The 7,466-nt window shown below is 41.7% G+C and overlaps 2 non-coding genes across 2 annotated transcripts; both read right to left on the reverse strand.

The window, feature by feature from the left end:
- Window positions 1–73, reverse strand: trnat-agu (transfer RNA threonine (anticodon AGU)). Its single transcript has one exon. It is a non-coding gene; the product is annotated as a tRNA-Thr (tRNA).
- A 974-nt stretch (window positions 74–1,047) lies between these two features.
- trnat-ugu (transfer RNA threonine (anticodon UGU)) lies at window positions 1,048–1,121 on the reverse strand. Its single transcript has one exon. It is a non-coding gene; the product is annotated as a tRNA-Thr (tRNA).
- Between the last annotated feature and the right edge of the window lie 6,345 nt (window positions 1,122–7,466).

Consider the following 7,466-nt stretch of genomic DNA (forward strand, 5'->3'; position numbering starts at 1 on the left):
AGGCCTCAGTGAGAATTGAACTCACAACCACTGGTTTACTAGACCAGTGCTCTAACCACTGAGCTATGAGGCCTTGCTTTCCATGACACAGTTACCGTTTTGTTTAACGAGCTAACAACCACAGGGCAAATTTGCATTGTCAGCTTGTGAAGAAAAAAGGTTTTAAGAAATTTAATTGTCCTACCAACACATATTTACACATGCTATGGGCAATTTAGAGTCTTCAATTAACCTACCATGCATGTTTTTGAGATGTGGGAGATAACCGGAGAACCCGGTGAAGGCCCACGCATGCACGGGGAGAACATGCAAGCTCCACACAGGCGAGGCCTGAGTTAGGATTTTGGTTAACGAACTAACAACCAAAAAGCGCGCAAAAGTGCATTGTCAGCTTGTTAAGAAAAAACAAGGTTTCAAGGAATTTAATTATCTTACCAACACACATTTACACGATATTGCACGAAATTCGATACCCAAAGTCCCGGATTAGCCGAATAACTTTTGAAGTGAAATCACAATAGAATCAGAAAATAAAAATAAATAACGTAACGATAACACAACGATAACAACAATAAAACTAATGCTAAACCCCCGTTGTGAGTTTGCCCAAAGATGCAAATGCAGTAAAGGCTGAGGATGCAACAGAAATACAAATGTATGAGGCTTGAATTGTGCATGATATTTACATGCTCATTTAGTTACTGGTTTACTATACCAGTCATCTAAGCACTTGTTGTCTATGCTAGCATTGGTTAAAGCGCTAACTTCGTTGCCACCGCATAATATGTCCCAGATTAGCTCGCAGTGGCTAGTTGTAGGTGTGTGTTTAAAGCACACTTTTTAATTAGTCAGTTTTGTGGAATACAGTCACTCTTGTGCATGCATTGTTGACCTTCAGTCGGACCAAAGTGGTAATTTATGGTACAGGGATTGTGAGTATAGACTGAGGAGAAGAAGGTTGCTGTTCCACTGACAGCTGCAGAGTTTAGCTGTTGGGTGTAGTTATCCTGGTTCACATTGTGCATAGCAGCTGTTTAGCTTGCCAACAAGGACCAGTGAGAATTTAACTCACGACCACTGGTTTACAAGACCAGTGCTCTAACCACTGAGCTATGAGGCCTTGGATTATATCATATCATCATCCTGGTCTGGACACACAATATATCAACCTTTCTAATCGTCATGTCAACCAACTCCCAAGATTTTCCTGTCATCGTCCCAACATTCAAAGTCCCCACATTCAGTTCTAGGCTCTGTGCTTTCCTCTTCTCTTTCTGCCGAAGAACCTGCTTTCCACCTCCTCTTCATCTTCGACTTCGACTCACAGTAGTTGAATTTCCACCAGCGCCCTGCAGGTTGACGGCGCCGGTGGCGGACGTTGTTATCCCGGGCAATGACCGATCCGGTATGGAATTCTTTGGATGAACGCTCATATTTGTTTGCCAAAGTTTTAAGCCGGATGCCCTTCCTGACGCAACCCTCTGCATATATCCAGGTTTGGGACCGGCCTACAGTTTGCACTGACTTGTGCCCCCCATAGGGTTGCATTCAACTGAACACGATTGTAATTCAGAATACAGAATACAAAGAAACCACAAGTCAAGAATGGTTAGCATAAACATTAAATCTGTATCTGGGTGGTAGAGATTGCGAGTATAGACTGAGGAGAAGAAGGTTGCTGTTCCAATGACAACAGCAGGTTGTAGTTATCCTGGTTCACAGTGAATACCAGCGGTTTAGATTGCCAACAGGGCCCAGTGAGAATTGAACACCCGACTCTTGGTTTTACAAGACCAGTGCTCTAACGGCTGAGCTATCGCCTCGACTCAGGATGCTATGAGCCGGTGGGGAGAATACTTCATTGCAACAACTTATTTTACAATGGAACTCTCTGTTGTCAGCTTGTTAACCATTGCGCAAATGGCCGTTGATTCTTCCGTTCCACTTATCCTCACTAGGGTCGCGGGCGTGCTGCAGCCTATCCCAGCTATCTTCGGGCGAGAGGTGGGGTATACCCAGAACTGGTTGCCAGCCAATCACAGGGCACACATAAACAAACAACCATTCACACTCACATTCACACCGATGGGCAATTTGGAGTCTTCAATTAACCTACCCTGCATGTTTTTGGGATGTGGGAGGAAACCAGAGTACCCAGAGAAAACCCATGCAGGCACGGGGAGAACATGCAAAGTCCACACAGGCGGGGCCAGGTCCTCAAAACTGTGAGGCAGATGTGCTAAACAGTCGCCCACCGTGCCGCCATTATATAAATAATAATATTATATAAATAATAATATTATATAAATATATAATAATAATAAACATATACATCAAAACATCCATCCATCCATTTTCCTTGCCGCTTCTCCTCACTCGGGTCGCGGGCGTGCTGGAGCCTATCCCAGCTATCATCGGGCAGGAGGCGGGGTACACCCTGAACTGGTTGCCAGCCAATCGCAGTGCACATACAAACAAACAACCATTCGCACTCACATTCACACCTATGGGCAATTTAGCGTCTCCAATCAACCTACCACGCATATTTTTGGGATGTGGGAGGAAACCGGAGTGCCTGGAGAAAACCCACGCAGGCACAGGGAGAACATGCAAGCTCCACACAACTAACCTTAAACCATCCGAAACTGCCCTAACCCATACCTTAGTCCTAAACATAACCACAACAAAATCATTTATTTTGTACAAATGTGATATATATTTGGGATGGACATCTTGTTCAAGGCAGCACGGTGGGTGACTGGTTAGAGCGTCTGTCTCACAGTTCTGATGTCCGGGGTTCAATCCCTGACCCCGCCTGTGTGGAGTTTGCATGTTCTCCCCGTGCATGCGTGGGTTTTCTCCGGGCACTCCGGTTTCCTCCCACATCCCAAAAACATGCATGAATTGGAGACTCTAAATTGCCCGTAGGTGTGACTGTGAGTGCGCATGGTTGTTTGTTTGTATGTGCTCTGCAATTGGCTGGCAACCAATTCAGTGTGTTCCTGCCCGATGATAGCTGGGATAGGCTCCAGCACGCCCGCGACCCTAGTGAGGAGTGGCGGCTCAGAAAATGGATGGGTGGATGGATCTTATTCCATCTGTGGAGCCTACCCTTCTCGCGATGCAGGAGCCAATCACATTGAAGCGGTGCGGGTCGTGGGATTTCTCAAAGCGTCTGTGAAATGGGACGTTGCCTTTCCGGGTTGTTTCAATTGTAATTTGTTTCGTCTTTTGGAAAAGTGTTTCTGCTTTGGTTTTAGTGTTTCCTGAAATGTTAGTGTTTCATGTTTTGTTAATTTGTTTTCTGAAATGTAAGTCTTTCACAATTTGTTTTGCACTCCATACAATACACACACATTTATTTTTGTTTTGTTACATTTATTATTTAACTGACCAATAATTGTCCTAAACGTGGGTGTCCAGGATCAAAGGTGATTAACAGCTTTTTGACTGCGCTGTAGCCTATTGCAGCTTCCCCAGTCACATTTTGCAACCTATTTTCAAAAGGTTTAGTGGTGGTTCACAGCGCTCTGCTTCTGACAGGCATCCAACAAAGATGCCATTTCCAAAATGGCTGACAGGAAAAGAAAATACTTAAGCAAAACTTTTTTTTTTTTTTTTAATTCAACTCCAAACTGAAACTTTCACTGATTAGTAGGTTAAATTAAAAAGGCCTCATTACTTTTGGACTGCGTCTTTTATTTTCCATAGGTTAGTTTTGGCACTGTCAGAGACAAGTGGCTGCTTGGAAAAGCATTTTTATTTTCATTCGTGTAGGCAGCACTTCATAACTAAGCAAGCTTATTAAACTTGTCATTTCGTGTGGAGATACATGCATGTGGAGCAAGCGGCGGACACACAAAGTTAAGAACGCTTTGTTCCCCAACGCATTTTCGGAAATAGGCAACTAACACAAGATTTACTTGGTTGTGTAATTTCACAGAAGACGTGTGAGCAAGCATTACAGACAACCAACTATTTGCATAGAAGCCGTGAAAAAGATATTTTTCTATAATATGTCCCCTTTCAAATTTTGTCCTTGACCTCATCTGTTTGTCTTCATCGCAGAACATCTTGAAGCAGTTCGTGGACGCAGCAGTCACGATGGACGCTGCAAACGTTTTCCATCGTGACATCAAGATGGAAAACGTCCTCATTGACACCAGCTCCGATTTCCCTCGTGTCTGGATCATCGGTCTTGGAAACGGCGGCGTTGGAACCACTTTGGTGCACAAGAATTTCTTTGGTACAGTGTTCACCTCCTGCTCTTCTCATTCACGTCTGCTGTTGTTCTCAGACTGAGTCTCATCATTTATTTCTCTCTGTACGTCTTGTAGGAAGCATTGACTTGGCTCCTCCAGAAGTTACTGCATCTGGGGAGTACAAGGCCAACCCCACCACAGTTTGGCACCTCGGGACTCTGCTCTTCGAAATTCTGCATTATGCTCCATTCGAACAGAGGAGTTCTTCCTCAGGCGGGAAATCGACGCATGGCTCTCTCAGAGTAAGTTTAAGGATCCAGTCAGTACTGGCCATGATACTGTCAGCAGCGTTTCACTCCATGTTGTAGTTCGTAGACCGCATCTTCAACTTTTCCTTGCATCTGTCCTCGCAGCCTGCCAAAATCTGCTGAGCGCATGCCTGACAAGAGACCCTGACGCCTGTGCCACTCTGTCCCAGCTTCAACAGCACCCTTGTTTCCACTGAGGCAGCACGGAAGACTACTGATCAGCCAATTTTATTCCTGAAATTCATATCAACTGTATATATTGCTGTACAAAGAGATCCAACGGTGACAAGATGCTTCAATTTTGAAATCACACCGTGTTTATACTGTATATTTCTGTATTATTTTATGGTTGTTACATTCAGACTTTTTAGCTTTACGGTCATTCCAAAGACTTTTTAGAATGGTACACATTCCGTTCCAAATTAAAATGAACATAAAAGAACATGCAACAATCGTACAAAGCAAACTAAACATTTTTAGCAATATAGCAACTGTACATTCAAATTAACAGTAGCAACAACTGAGCACAAGCCAATATGAATTACATGTTCAACATGGAAAAAATCCATCCATCCATCCATCCATTTTCTGAGCCGCTTCTCCTGACCAGGGTCGCGGGCGTGCTGGAGCCTATCCCAGCTGTCATCGGGCAGGAGGCGGGGTACACTCTGAACTGGTTGCCAGCCAATCGCAGGGCACATACAAACAAACAACATTCGCACTCACATTCACACCTACGGGCAATTTAGAGTCTCCAATTAATGCATGTTTTTGGGATGTGGGAGGAAACCGGAGTGCCCGGAGAAAACCCACGCAGGCACGGGGAGAGCATGCAAACTCCACACAGGCGGGGCCGGGGATTGAACTCCGGTCCTCAGAACTGTGTGGCAGATGTGCTAACCAGTCAGTCACCGTGCCGCTGATACAAAGTTGTTCTTAAAAAATGAAAATCAAATTCCCTTAGCTCTTCATTTATTTTCAAAGTCTTCTGGTTGAAACTAAATCTGGATAAATGTGACTTATTGACGTTGCATGACTGCCCTTTGCATCAATTAATGGGATTACAATCAAAGAGAAGGTTAAATACCTGGGTATTATCATTTCAAAAGACAAAACTGTCATGGAAAACAAAAATATTGGAAGTAATATAGACAAATGTAAATACACACTTGACAGGTGGTTGAATAGAGATATTACAATCTTTGGGAGGGTGCTTTTATCCAAAACTGAAAGTTTATCTCGACTCATTTATCCGGCTTACTCTTTACCTATCTCAAATAAAATAATGAAGGCAATTAATAGCATAAACTTTAAGTTTAGATGGAGGAATAAATGTCAGTACATTAGGAAAGCAGATATGGTTAAAAGTCATGAAGAGGGAGATGTCAATGCTATTGATTTTGAAGTGATGAATGGTGTTCTGAAATTGAAGTGGCTGATTGGGTTTCTTAAAAATAGACATTCTTTTTGGAACATTGTCCCCAAAGTAATTTTTCAAAACATAGGTGGGATAGAATTTTTTGTTAAGATGCGATTTTGTCAATAGCGATAAATATAATCTTCAATGTTTAGTTAGACAATATGAACGGATGATTAGAGCCATTCCACTCCCCTTAGTTGCAATGGTTAGAGAAGACACTTTGCGTTCAAATGTCTCCCCAAGACTAAGACAACTCTGCATACAAGGTATGGATTTATGTGACGTTAAAATTACTAATAAGGTTATCAGGGTCACTTTAACACAATAAACTGTTGATATTAAACAAATTAGAACTAGATATCTTTCATTTCCAGTCCCCCCCCCCCCCCCCCCCCCAAAAAAAATTAAACAAGTGCATTTCAAAATTCTAAATGAGATTTACCCCACTAAGGAATTTTTAAGACTAAAATTTAACATTGAAGCGAATTGCTGTGTTTTTTTTGTGATCAGGACATTGAAAACTTGGAACATCTTTTTTTTTTTTTTCTTGCGAATCAGTACAGACCTTTTGGTTGGATATGCAGAGCTGGCTTCACTCTAAAGATATTGAACTGGCACCTTGGACGATGGACTATATTAAGTTTGGTGTGTTTGTCAAGGACAAGAATTTGGATTTTGTTAATATGTTGTTATTAGGGAGTTTTTTTTAGTCACAAATGCAAATATTTCAGGACAAAACCCTGTTGAAATAAGTGGTTGAACGAGTCTCTGCTTTTGTACAAATCTTTGTAGTTTGTAAAGAATACGAAAGCCCTTCAACGTTTCTCTCTTCTTAGTATATTTAATTTATAACTTAATAAAGCCCTCTTCTGTATTATTATTTTTTAAATTATTTTTTCCCCATGGATTCTACTGTAAAGTTCGACATCTGGCTCATGATATACAGTATGTGTGATATTTAAGGAATGACTTACATAATTCATTGTTTACATTTGTTCTTTCAATTAAAAAAAAACAACAACTTGACAATGACATGACATGTCAAGTCATCAATGGCGAGAGCAACACTGCCGGTCTCAAAAATAAATGCATGTGCCCATTGATATATTATATATATATATTATATATATTATATATATATATATATATATATATATATATATATATATATATATATATATATTTACAAATGCAAAATCATGATAAATGCACACACAACATTAAACAAACAAAAAAAAAAAAACACGTATACATCGTGGATATTTCTGAATTTGTAAAATACGTGCAAATAATTTGTGGATTGGAGTTTGCATGTTCTCCCCGTGCCTGCGTGGGTTTTCTCCGGGTACTCCGGTTTCCTCCCACATCCCAAAAACATGCATTAATTGGAGACTCTAAATTGCCCGTAGGTGTGAATGTGAGTGCGACTGGTTGTTTTTTGTATGTGCCCTGCGATTGGCTGGCGACCAGTTGAAGGTGTACCCCGCCTCTCGCTCGAAATAAGCTGTGATAGGCTCTAGCACGCCCGCGACCCTT

This window comes from Phycodurus eques, chromosome 2 (assembly GCF_024500275.1).
Source record: "Phycodurus eques isolate BA_2022a chromosome 2, UOR_Pequ_1.1, whole genome shotgun sequence".
Classification (NCBI taxonomy): Eukaryota; Metazoa; Chordata; class Actinopteri; order Syngnathiformes; family Syngnathidae; genus Phycodurus; species Phycodurus eques.